A 13,018-nucleotide genomic window follows, 5' to 3' on the forward strand; every position below is an offset into this window, starting at 1 on the left:
TCGTTGTTCCTCCCTCTAGTTTCGCCCCCACGGGTCTCTGTTATAGCATGTATGACATTATCCCAGGGTTCATTTACCTCTCCGTGTCCTTGAGCAGACTTTGAGTTCTTTGGGGCCAAAGTCCGTGTTTTAATCATCTTTATATCTCCATACTTGAGATTCAAGATGTTCACTTGGCTCAATCAATATTTGCTGAATGAAACAAACTTAGGAAGTTTGATAAGCAGTGGAATAGTTAACACACCTGGTATACCTTTTCATTTTCCAAGTCTTACTTCAAACATCCCGAGTTGTGTTATGAAAACAATAACACGTTTAATCTTGTGTGTTGCCAAAGTGCCATTTCCCAGACTGGGGTTAAACAACTGGCCTGCAGCTCTGTTTCCTTAGGAGAATTCATTTAAGAACTCGCTGTTCTTTGGCCTGAGGAGTAGCAGCCAGTCAGTAATAGATTGCAAGATTAAGTGCATGAGCATGAGTTTGACCAAGTCTCCATGGTGACAAGGCACTCACAGGTAAGATGAAATGGGAACAGAATTGCAAAGCTGGAAGGATTTCAGGAACTTCCTTTTCTCTGGGATGATAAAAGAGGATAATTTGAAAAATAAAAATAAAATAGCCAATCCTTTGAAGGCATGACATATTTGTCTCATTCCCAAGAACAGTGGGGTAATTAAATTGTTTTTCCCTTTGCAGGAGAGAACCTGCAGTATTGTGAAAAGAAGAACTCATCTTGAATTGCCTGTTATCCACGTGCATTAGAAATCCACACCTGTAATGTTTTCATTTTGCCATAAGCTTTTTCCACTCAGAGTCCTGAATCATTTCTCACTTGATGGGAGAGTTGATGAGAAAATAGACCTCGTTTAATAGTTTAATGGAAAGATAATGGGTTTTTTTTGAGCCACCAGATACAGAGCAAATCTCCCTTGTATTACTTAATTGGGTAAGTTTAGGCAAGAACCTTGCTATCTTTTTTGTTTGTTTTTTGTTTTTTGTTTGTTTGTTTCTCCATTTATAAGACAGTAAAAACTGTCTCATGGTGATAGTATGAGGAATAAATGAGGTACAATATGTAAAATTCCCCACACTGCACTTGTCTTTTAGTATGTACTCCATAAATTAACTCTTCTTCTCCAATCCCCTTTGGAGATGATAATCTTTCACGAGTTACTTTAGAAAAGAAACATTAGGTTTAACCTTTTGCACTCGGATGTTGAGTGTGACTCAACACGGTTAGCATTAGAATAAAGGAATCGAGAAAAAAGCAAGCGAGTGCAAAGGGTTAAAAGTTTGAAATTTCTTCAGACACACATTAGAATTTGGGGTTAAGATGGTTAGAAAAATTGCTTACCTGATATGCAATATAGTGTCAAGAAAAGGTAGTGGTTGGGCACTCTGATTTCTGACCTTGGCTCAGACATTGGAAGTCTGAAGAAGTGTGAATTTGAAGAAGTCACTGCACTTCTCTGCATTTGTTCGAGTTTTTTTTTTTTTTTTTTTAAGCTTCCCAATGTACAAAATGATAAATGTGGGTCAAGCGATCTTTTATTATCCTTTCTATGACTGAAGTTCCTGGATTCTAATTGGCTCATGTAAAATACTTTCTCCTGGTGATGAGGAGTTGAAATTGTTTGAAATACGAAGACAGAGAAGATTGAAGAAGTGAGAATTTGGGGAGGAGGAGGTCCAAGCAGATGCTGGGAGATGTGGAAGGAGCATGGAATACAATTAACTTGTGTTTAGGAGTCGTTTGTCCAGTTTGGGAATCATGGAGTCCTTGGGTTTTCCACATTTCTCACTTGCTCCCTCTGACTGATCTCCTTTCATCCACTCAATCACCAAGTATTTATGGAGGGCAGGCTTTGGCTTAGCACTGTGCTAATGTTGCTGCAGAATGCACAGGAAAACGATCAGCCAGCACTCCGAGGAAGGAACGTTTAACCTTTATTTTGCCTATCTGCTAGTCCAGGGGAATTCGGATCCAAAGCCTGAACTGAACGAGTGGGGAGACTCTGACCTATATACCGATATCTCCTCCTGTGGCGGGCCCCTGAGGGTCCCCACAGCTCCATCTCCTGTGGCAGGGCCCTGGGGTTAGGCTCTGCAGCTCCACCCAAGTCAGTCTGAGTGGGGAAGTAAGACTAGAGTTTTAACCAGATACTGAACTAGGTTGCAAGGGCCCCCCACCCCCATTTTCCTTTTCACTAAGAGGCAGGGTTGCAGACAGCACATCAAGCAAGTTCTCTGCTTTCCAGAAGTTTCCATAAAATCAGCTAGATGAGATGAACATACATGAAAGCCTTCAGGATCAGACTGTAATTTAGTGCTGAGATGTGTGGCCTGAAATGTCCAGGTATATAAGAAGACTGTTGAAGTTTTGATTACTTGGAGAAGGTTGGAGAGGATATTTCCCAAATGGGGAAATTTGTATTGGGATTAACTGGTTGGGTTTCTGAGCCAGGAAAGCAACACAAGCAAAGGCACAGAGACAAGGAAGACATGATATTGCCATTTCTAGCTCTAAGACCAAACACCCTTATAGAACTAGAAGCCTAGCGCCGAGAAATCGTGCAGCCCCACCCACCCACTCGCCCACTCACAGGCCCTCCCACCCACCGCTGCCAGCCTTGCTGTAATCAGAGCCTGTGGGCCATACCACATGAGCTGTGGGCTGGAGGGAGGGACCAGGAGGTACTCCATGTACCTGCTGGTGACCAGTCTTTGGTCGTTATGGTGTTATGGCATTACGGCCGCTTGCTTTTTATAATATAGATAGTAAGAAGCTAGAAAAATTCAAGGACAAGCAGATTATGTAGTTTAACAGCAGTTTGCAGCCACCAAGTAAATCCTATCTTCCCTAATCCCAGGGCACTTAAGAGTAGATGGTTTGCACTCCTCCCTAACCAGAGGGTAAATAGCTTAAGTCACTCTACTCAGGGAGACAGATAACAGAAACCCAATTAAGGGCTATTTGCCAACCACACCCAAGGGCAGACAAATTAAGAGAATAAGTCTCATTTTGCTACATCAGTATAAAGCTGATGAATATTCTAGTGATCCACCCCTAAGACCTCCCCCAAATACCCAGCCTTTAAAACCCCTGAAAATGAAGGTCCCAGTGTGCTCTCCCTCAGGGGAGCCAGACCTTGCCATTTCCTTTCCTCGCTTCTTCTTCTCCCCGCTCAGGCACATATCTTCTAAACTCCTAGGGACTCCAGGAGACTTGCAACCAGGGGAGCAATGGGCAGTGGCAGCTCATCCCCTTGAACCTGGTTAACCCCTTGAACCTGTCTCCAAGGCCCCCTTTTCTCTGCCTTCCCAGTGAGCCAAACAGCCCAGCACAGGCTCTCCTGCTACTTCTTCTGCGCCCTTCCTTGTTTCCCTGTCTTAAGTGTGTTTTTGTTGTGGTCAATAAATTCTTGTTTGCTTTTCTACGCTCTGCCTCTTGATTAAAATCTTTCTTTCAAGAAGACAAGAACCGAGGTCTCCAGTAACACCCTGTCCTTCCCCGGCCCCCTTCAGCCCTGCTGAGCCTGCCCTGTGTCTTCCTCATGGTTTCTGATCTATCTGCCTCTCCCTGCTCTTCCAGTCTGTCCTCTCTCCTCCTTTTGTCACTTCATTTGCCCCAGAAGTGTTCACCAGGTGGCCTACCATCCTCACCGTACAACATTTATTTTGGCAGAAACCCTGTCTTCATTTTCTCACATTAGTGTTGGTAAAGAAGTCCTGAACATGCTAACAACTCCATGCTGTCCTACCTCAGCTCCATCCTCACTGCTCAGCAGCAATCATGCTTTTCTCTTTTACTTCTATTTTCCTCAAATCCTCTCTCTCCACCAGATAAGCCTGCCATCTTGGCTGTGCAATGAAGCTTCCTTCCTCACAAGTCTGAGTCATTATTGAGAAATGAATCGGGAGCCGAAAACCAGGATTACAGGCTTTATTAGGGGAAAGCGACCTGCCGGGCTGTCTCGCAAGGGGAGAACAGCAACACGTGCCTTTTGAGGGGAGGAATGGGAAGGAATGGGGGCTTAGTGTACTTGGCTCATGCTGATTGTTGGCTTAATGTATGGTCCATATAGGAACAAGGGCTTAAGGTATTTGGCAGGTGTTGATTGGTGGTTCAATGTACACTGAGTGACCAGATTTTTATGATCCCTGAATACATAATAATCTGGCCACTCAGTGTATATCCTATATAATAAAAGGCTAATATTCAAATTGTCCCCTCGACCAGAAGTTCGACCAGCAGGCAGGCCAGCCAACCGCCTATGTCCCCTTCCCCTGGCAAGGGTGGCCGGACCCTACCCATGCATGAATTCATGCACCTGGCCTCTAATACTCTAATATATATATACTGAGTGGCCAGATTATTCTGTGTTCAGAGATCATAATAATCTGGCCATTCAGTGTATAGTCCATATAAGGTACATGCTTAGTCACTCAGGTATTTCTGGGCTGCAGGTTACGTCATACTCCGCCCACCAGTTGGGGGAAGGGAGAATCTATCAATTATCTTTCCTTTCCTTTTTCTTTTTTCCATTTCAGTGGTTGAAGCACTAGTCTTTCTTGCCAGGACTGAAGCTTCCTTTTATGATCTTGAGTTCCCTGCTCTTGCCTTCTCTAAGATTGCAACTCCTTTTCTCCCTGCATCTTAAAAATCTCTTTTCTTTTCCCTCATCTATAGGATGTCCTTCTCATCCATCTTTTCTAATACTCCTACATAGCACGGGCAAATGATGCTCCCCAAATCACAACCTTGATTATATTAGAGAGCTACTGAAGAACCCTTGATGACTCCCCATTGACTAAAAAATTAAGTATAAAATTTTCATTTTGACATTCAAGGCTTTTTCCACAATAATGGTCTCAACCTCCCTTTTTTGCCTCATCATTCAGCACTCCCTTTGCCATAAAGAACTTGAATTTTTCACTGTTGCTAGAGCATACCATGCATTTTCTTACTAAGTGATTTTATTTAGTCCATTTTCTTTTCTGGGAATCTCTACCAGTTGAACTCATCTGTCCAGACTCATTTGAGTATTTTACCTCTATTCAGTTTCATTCAATTCAGCAAATATTGACTAAGGACTGACGATGCTGAATGCATTATGCTAGGCAGTGTGAGTGTACAGTGGTGAATAAAGATGACTTCTGACTTTAAGGGGCTGCAATATTATTGAAAAGACATATTGGCAACATATAAATATGTTCAGCTTTTGACACTATACTAAATACCTACCTAGAGCTTGACTCACAGACCATGCAATGCATGTTTGTCGAATGACTGAATAATTGTTATATGAGATGCAAACATAGTGTGTACTATGCATAGTGCACAGTAGAGAATAGAAAATAAAGATTTATCAACTGGGGGTCCATCTGGGAGGCCCAAAGAAGTTGCATTACGAGCAGAGGGATGCCGTGCTGTGTAGTGGTCAAGAACCTGGGCACAACAGGAAGTTAGATTAAATGCTGCTATTGTTCTGAAAGTTCACCTGTCAGTTAAAGGGAGCCTGAGACACAGCCTCTGTCTCCTGAAAAGTCCCAGCTTGTTTCTTGGGCCAGCCCTCTCTGCATAGTCCTTTCTTGCATCTTTCTTTTTCCCAGCATCCCTAGACTTCCCCAGATCTACCAGGTGTCTGTCCCTAGGAAATCCCAAACTATTTTGCATAGAAAAACTTTCCCATCTTATAGAAGAAAGATTTTACTTTGCTATTTCAGAGCCCTCTGGACACCAGAGGATGTTGCCTTTCAATTAGGCATTTTGCAAAACAAAGGAGTAGTTTTCTCCTTTTGCCAACTTCAAACAAAGAAACCTGATTCTGTTTGCAATGGGAGCACAGAGAGGGTTTGGGGCAGTGGTCGGCAAACTGTGGCTCGTGAGCCGCGGTTTGCTGCTCTGTTGACTAATGAGTTTGCCGACCACTGGTTTGAGGCACTGTAGTCGGAGTAGCACTAATAGTCAGCAACATGTATTAAACATTTACTATGTACTAGTCACCATATAAGTCCTTTACATACATTATCGCATTTGATCCACACAGAAAACTTTTGAGGCATAGATTATTGGAATCCTCATCCCCATTTTACAGATGAGCAGACTGAGGCTTATAGAAGTTTTGTGACTTGCCTATGGTCACATACCTAGCCACTGGAAGAGACAGAACCTGAACTCAAGTCTTATGCCTTCACAGCTCACCTCTTTAGCCAATACACAAGAGATTGCTTCACAGTAATAGATTATTGGTTGCAGAAAAATTTTTAGATGAATAGATACACCAGCACCTCTCTTGAAAGGAAGATTATAAGAGCAACATTATAAGAGCTCTTATTGGAAATTATAAGAGCAACATTAAAAGCCTCTGACAAATGGACAGAGAACACCTCCTTGGCAAAAGAAAACTGGATCCAGAGTCACTTTCTTACACAATGGAAATTTGGGCAATATTATCACACATTCCCCAGTTTACTGTCACACACATACAACCTGCCTCACCCTTTCAACGGCCTTTAAAGTTGTTTTCTTTTTATGACTAGCCTGCAACAACTAATCTGAGGGGTACGGGGAGGAGGATCTTTTTCTCAGGAGGAAATTTTCCCTTCTGATTAAATCTTTCACTTTTGTTTCCCACAGCACTTATTATATATAGTGTTATATCTCAAAGGTCTTAGTGCAGTTTGAAACTTTATTACTTTCAGAAGAATATGTGTTACAAACTTACCAAAAAATTTTAGAAGTTTAATTTTTTAACATTTTTGTACAGTTCCTACATTTTTTTTATTTTTTGGAATAACACATATTTTATTTAATTTCCCCCCTCTAAATGAAGATAGCAAACATTGACCAAAACAAAACAAAAAAATGTTTAATAAAACAATTATTCAAAATGAATAACGGTAAAGAAATTGAAATAATACACTTTCAGAAGATTTGCTGTTGTTTCTCGTGGTGGTGGTGGTGTTTGTAACAAATGCACGAGAGGTGGGGGAGAGAGAGAGGGGAGAAGAAGAAGAAGAAGAAGAAGAAGAAGAAGAAGAAGAAGAAGAAGAAGAAGAAGGAGGAGGAGGAGGAGGAGGAGGAGGAGGAGGAGGAGAACAGGAAGAAGAAGGAGGAGTGGGGAGGAGGAGGAGGAGAAGAAGGAAAAGGAGGAGAAGAAGAAGAGGAGGAGGAGGTAGAGGAAGATGGGGAGGAGGAGGAGGGGAAGGAGAAGGAGGAGGAAAAGGAGGAGGAGGAGAAGGAGAAGGAGGAGGAGGAGGAGGAGGAGGAGGAAGAAGAAGAAGAAGAAGAAGAAGAAGAAGAAGAAGAAGAAGAAGAAGAAGAAGAAGAAGAAGGTGAAGAAGGAGGAGGAGGAGGAGGAGGAGAACAGGAAGAAGAAGGAGGAGGGGGGAGGAGGAAGAGGAGAAGAAGGAAAAGGAGGAGAAGAAGAAGGAGGAGAAGAAGGTAGAGGAAGATGAGGAGGAGGAGGAGGAGGAGGAGGAAGAAGAAAGAAAGAAAGAAAGAAAGAAAGAAAGAAAGAAAGAAAGAAAGAAAGAAAGAAACATTGATTTGTTGTTCCACTTATTTATGCATTCATTGGTTGCTTCTTGTATGTACCCTGACCAGGGATCAAACCTAAAACCTTGGCTTATGGGAACAATGCTCTAACCAACTGAGCTATCGGCCAGCATCCATATACACTTTTGGAAAAATTAAAGCTTAAAATTGCATTTAGATTTTGGGACATCCTACACATACTATGCCTTAGGCTACATTGAAGTAACTTGCTTGCACCTGCAGTCACTTCCCAAGCCACATGAACACCCAAACTTTGCTCAAAAAAAAAAATCACTTCACTAAAATATTTAAAAGCCTTACGTTAATCAGCCATGTGGTGTCACTTTGCAAGGTTGTTGGCCATCTCTCTTCACAGCACTAAAATTAATGCTAAATAAAAAATTCAAAATGATGAGCACAATGGATATTTTAACTGCTTTATAGACTGTCAGGAGCCAAGAGTCGGTCAAAGGATTAACTCTGACCTTCAGTAAGTTACTGAAACTAGGCCCACTTCCTCTTGCCTGAGGACAAAGCATTTCTTCTATAGCCGCCCTTCAACTGCCACACCCTTTATCTATAGTTACGACTTTAGCCGATATCTAGGTCAGCCCCCACCCCTCCTAGGCATCCACCCTTCTAGAAATCACATATAAAGAACGCTGTAAAAAATAAAATTTTGAGGCTTGATCAGAAACCCCTTTGTCTTGCCTCCATTCTTTGCGTCCCTTGTCTGTCTCTCATTCTCTTAGGTGCGCCGCCTCGGTACCCCCGTTAGAAGACCCCGCTGGCCGGGGCAATAGACAGTGTTTGAAAATCCACACTACTTACATGTCTGTTCCACAAATCAGTTAAACTCCATCTTTAAGATAGAGCTGTTCACTATTTTTAAAAGTAAGAGTTGAACATGCCTTTATTGGTTGCTGAATTGGTATTTTCTGAAATTTTTCTCTTAGAAGTAATTGTGAAAATGAGTGTCATTTTAAGGCAGGTGTCCTCAAACTACGGCCCGCGGGCCACATGCGGGTGTTTTTGCCATTTTGTTTTTTTACTTCAAAATAAGATATGTGCAGTGTGCATAGGAATTTGTTCATAGTTTTTTTTAAACTATAGTCCGGCCCTCCAACGGTCTGAGGGACAGTGAACTGGCCCCCTGTTTAAAAAGTTTGAGGACCCCTGTATTTAAGGCATTAAATTACTATTTCTCTAATAAAATAATTATATCTGTTTACAAGCATTTGAAGAAAAAAACCACTCCCTCATTTCTATTGTTCCCCACCACCACCCCCACCCCAGATTCTCCGGCTGTGTGGGCTGGGACAGAGGGATTTGCAAAGCAGAGAACAGAAACTAAGGATGGGGAAACCAGGGCTAGGGAGTGGAGTGTTATCTCTGCAGAGATCAGAGACATATATAACTTTAAATTTCACGGTTAGAAACTTTTAGAATGAGCGATTCCTGTATGCCAGAACTTTTCAAAAACATATCATATTAATTCTGTGAAGCAAGAATCCTTAACCATATTTTACAGATGGAGAAACAAATTTTCAGAGGCAAGCAACCAGTCCAAGATCACACAACCAAGCGACAAAGCTCAAGTCCAACTCGACTGCTTTCGGATGACACCTGGTGGCAGAAACAGACACAGTCTGAGAAGGGCCGCTTTATCCAGCTAGGAATCAGAGAAGACTTTGACCCTTGCTGAAGACAGCTCTCTAAATTCACTATATATGTTGCCACCGCCACCACCCAGCCCCATTATTACATATCCAAAGTATTGAAAGGTTATTTTTGCTTTCTTTTTTATTCCTTTACTACCTATTCATTGCAAAGATTAAGTGCCCATTATGTGCTAGTGATGGTTCTGAGTACATGGCAAAAAGCAAACAGACAATAACTCCTACCCTCAGGAAACTTACTAAGAGATAAAAATAAATACTTGAGTTATTTTTAATGGGCTGAATTGTGTCCCCCAAAAATTCATATGTTAAAATCCTAAACCCCAGTACCTCATAATGTGGCTGCTTTTGGAGACAGGGCCTTGAAAGAGGTATTTAAAGTAAAATGTGGTCATTAGGGTAGGCCTAGTCCAATAGAACTGGTATTCTTATAAGAAGAGATGAGGACACAGGCTTACACAGAAGGAAGATCATATGAAGACACACGGAGACAGCAGCCACCGTGGAGACAGGTTTAGGATGAGCTACCGCTGCCCATTGCTCCCCTGGTTGTAAGTCTCCTGGGGCCCCATGGTTTCCTTCTGCGAGGGATGTGAAAAGGCTGGATTCTGCTAAATAAAGAGCCCCTACTGTGCTGGGACCTGGATATTTTCTCAGAGAGCAAGGGGGGTTTTGAGGGGCAGGAGGAAGAAAGGAAGTGTAATCGGACAATCAATGCATCTGTGCTGCTTGTCATTACTTGAGCCAATTAAGCAGACACAGGGTTGAATCATATACAGTAGGTCCTCAGGTTACGTCGGAGATCTGTTCCTATGGTGCGACATAGCGATTTTTGCTGTAAGTCGGAACCCACCTACATAAGCACCTATGTCACTCACATGGAGCACATACACAGCAGTAATGAAGTGAAACAGTAAAAAAAAATTAAAAGAAAGATAACAATTCCTGACCTTGTGGTAAGTAAATAATAAAAAACATAAAGCACATATGTACATATGTCAAAATGACAGAACTTTTTTTTTCATAAATAAATGGGAGATGGCGACATAACCACGAAACGACGTGTGTCCAATGTCACCTGAGGACTGCCTGTATAAATAAGTGGAAAAACAAATCTCTCTCTCTCTCTCTCTCTCTCTCTCTCTCTCTCTCTCTCCCTTCCCACTTCCTCTCTCTCAGTCTAAAATCAATAAATATAAACTTAAAAATATGTAAACTTCTGCCCCTCCCCTTAACTACCTAGAAGAATTTGAATTAGAGGCCTTGCCTATAATAAGAGATAATCACAGATAACCTTTTTTGACCTATCTATGGGGCAGGACAAACTGCAATGACCCTCCTCCCCTCTAAAGCCCTAACATGATCCTTAGCTCAGAATCTCATACATAGCTAATTTTCCCTTCCTGTCTTTGAATCTCTCATGTATATGGGGTCTCTGACTCTCCCATGTATGCAGAATTCCCAAACATCCTATATAATAAAAGGCTAATATGCAAATCGACCGAACAGCAGAATGAACGGTTGCTATGACAGGCACTGACCACCAGGGGGCAGACGCTCAATGCAGGAGAGCCCCATTCAGGGAGAGCGCCGCTCAGCCAGAAGCTGGGCTTGGCAAGTTTCCTGCCCCCCTACAATTTGAAGATATTTGCTTTTCTGCAGTGTAAACCCTCCCTCTGTCTCCCTAAGTCTTCAGTGAATCCTATATCACTTGGTTGGAATGAAAGTTTCAGCAGCAAGGAGGGATGGCACCCAGAATTTTGCCAGGTGAATCATCAGAAAGTTAAAGAACTTAGGAAAAACAGGAGCTTGGAGCAGAGCACACTGGAAGCCTCCTGGAAATATAGCTACCCTGACATGGGCTTTGAAATCGCAGGGGGCATGGAATAAGGTGCACGATAGTCACATTTAGATATTCCGGGCCAGGGATGGTCCAGCTGATGGCTAACTTATAGAAGCTTCTCAACAAATTTATTGAAAACAAGCAACCAAATCAGTTTCTTCATCTGTAAATGAGATAATCATAGTATCAGTCTCACAGAGTTGTTTGTGAAGATTAAATAAAATGATATACGGAATATGCTTAGGACAGTGCCCCTTCCCTTAAGTGTAAATAAACGTTACCTCTTGTTATTGCAACACCCCAGCACGCCCTTTGCTCATGCTATTTCCTCCTTATGATTTCTATGAAAATCTCACACACTTCCCCAATTTTCCAAACTGGAATTTTTAGCTGGCTTTATTTCTTATTTAACATCCGTTCAGTATTTCTGAGAAGCACCATCACAATTATCCCCAAACTTGGCCGATCAGAGGAATCATTTGTGCTACTCGTAGAAAATACAGAGTCACTATCCTACCCCAGAACTTCTGGATCCTGAAATGTGCATTTTTAATAATGTGATCCTTATGATGAGCAATTTTAAGAAGCATGGTCATATAGCATAGTTCTCAAATACCTGGCTTTTAAGTCAGACTGATCTGCCTTTTGAATTTCCCACTTTACCAAGCTCAAAGACCCAGGTAAGTTTCTTAACTTCTCTAAGTCTCAGCTTAGAGATATGTCCTCATCTGTAACATGGGAATACTAATTTTACCTACTTCGTAGGATTGTAGTGAGAATGAAATGAGATCTTATGTAATGCCTTTACCCCAATGCCTGGCAAAGTAAATGCTCAGTCAATGTTGGGCTATATCAAGTGCCTACTATGTGCACACCACCTCTACTCCTATCTTTCTTTGGCAGATAATACTGAATTGTATAAATTATACATACTGAATGATTACTATGAGAAAACAGGTTCATAGAACTTAGCTACCTTATCCAAGATCATAAAGCCAGCCAGCGGCTGAGCCAAGATCATCAGTCTAAACATTTGTTGCTTCCAAGCCCACCTTCTTGCCACTATGTCACACTGAAACACATGATCTCTTCTCCTTCTTTAAACTGCTATAGCATTGCTTTTGCATCTCTCGTGGTATCATGATGTCTCTGTCAAGTTTTCAACTTACCTGTAATCATGTCTTATCGCCTCTGTAGACCAGTGGTTTTCAACAGCGGGCAACTTCCCCCCAGAGATCATTTAACAATATCTGGAGATATTTTTGGTCTTTACAGTTTGGGGAGGGCAGTGCTACTGGCATCTAGTGGGCAGAGCCCAGGAATGCTGTTAAGCCTCCTACAATACACAGGACAGCTGGCCCTTTCCAAGAAGGAACTATCCAGCTCAACATGTCAACAGTGCCGAGGATGAGACAGCTTAGACTCTCTGTTCCCTAAGAGCAGGAAGCAGGTACCGTCGTGTTCTTGTCCTGTACAACAGTCTTTCTCAACACCCTGCATTTCACAAGCACTCAGAAGCTGCCTAAATCACCCAAAAAATCTGACTAACTTGGTCTGGGTGAGGCTTGGGCATCAGTGTATTTTAAAGCTCTGAGGTGATGGAAATGTTCTAAAGTTGCATTGTGACAATGTTCACACAATTCTGCAAATTTACTATAAATTATTGAATTGTATACTTAGCACAGGTGAATGTTATGGATATGTAAATTAAACCTCAACAAAGCTGTTAAGAAGAAAGAAAAGAAAAGCTCTCCAGGTCTCCTTATTTGCCTTCAGTGAGTGAGAACTGCTATTCTTAAGCAAGTAGGTAGTGCTTTGTTCATAGTAACCACTCAGCAAATATTAACTGTGTAAATTGAAATGTAACTGGATTGATTTAAATGTGTGGGACAAATGGCCTTTATATCAAAGCCAGAATGTAACTACTTTAAGTTCCTTTAAAGGTTATAAGCCTTT

This window comes from Eptesicus fuscus, chromosome 10, assembly GCF_027574615.1.
Source record: "Eptesicus fuscus isolate TK198812 chromosome 10, DD_ASM_mEF_20220401, whole genome shotgun sequence".
NCBI classification, from domain to species: Eukaryota; Metazoa; Chordata; class Mammalia; order Chiroptera; family Vespertilionidae; genus Eptesicus; species Eptesicus fuscus.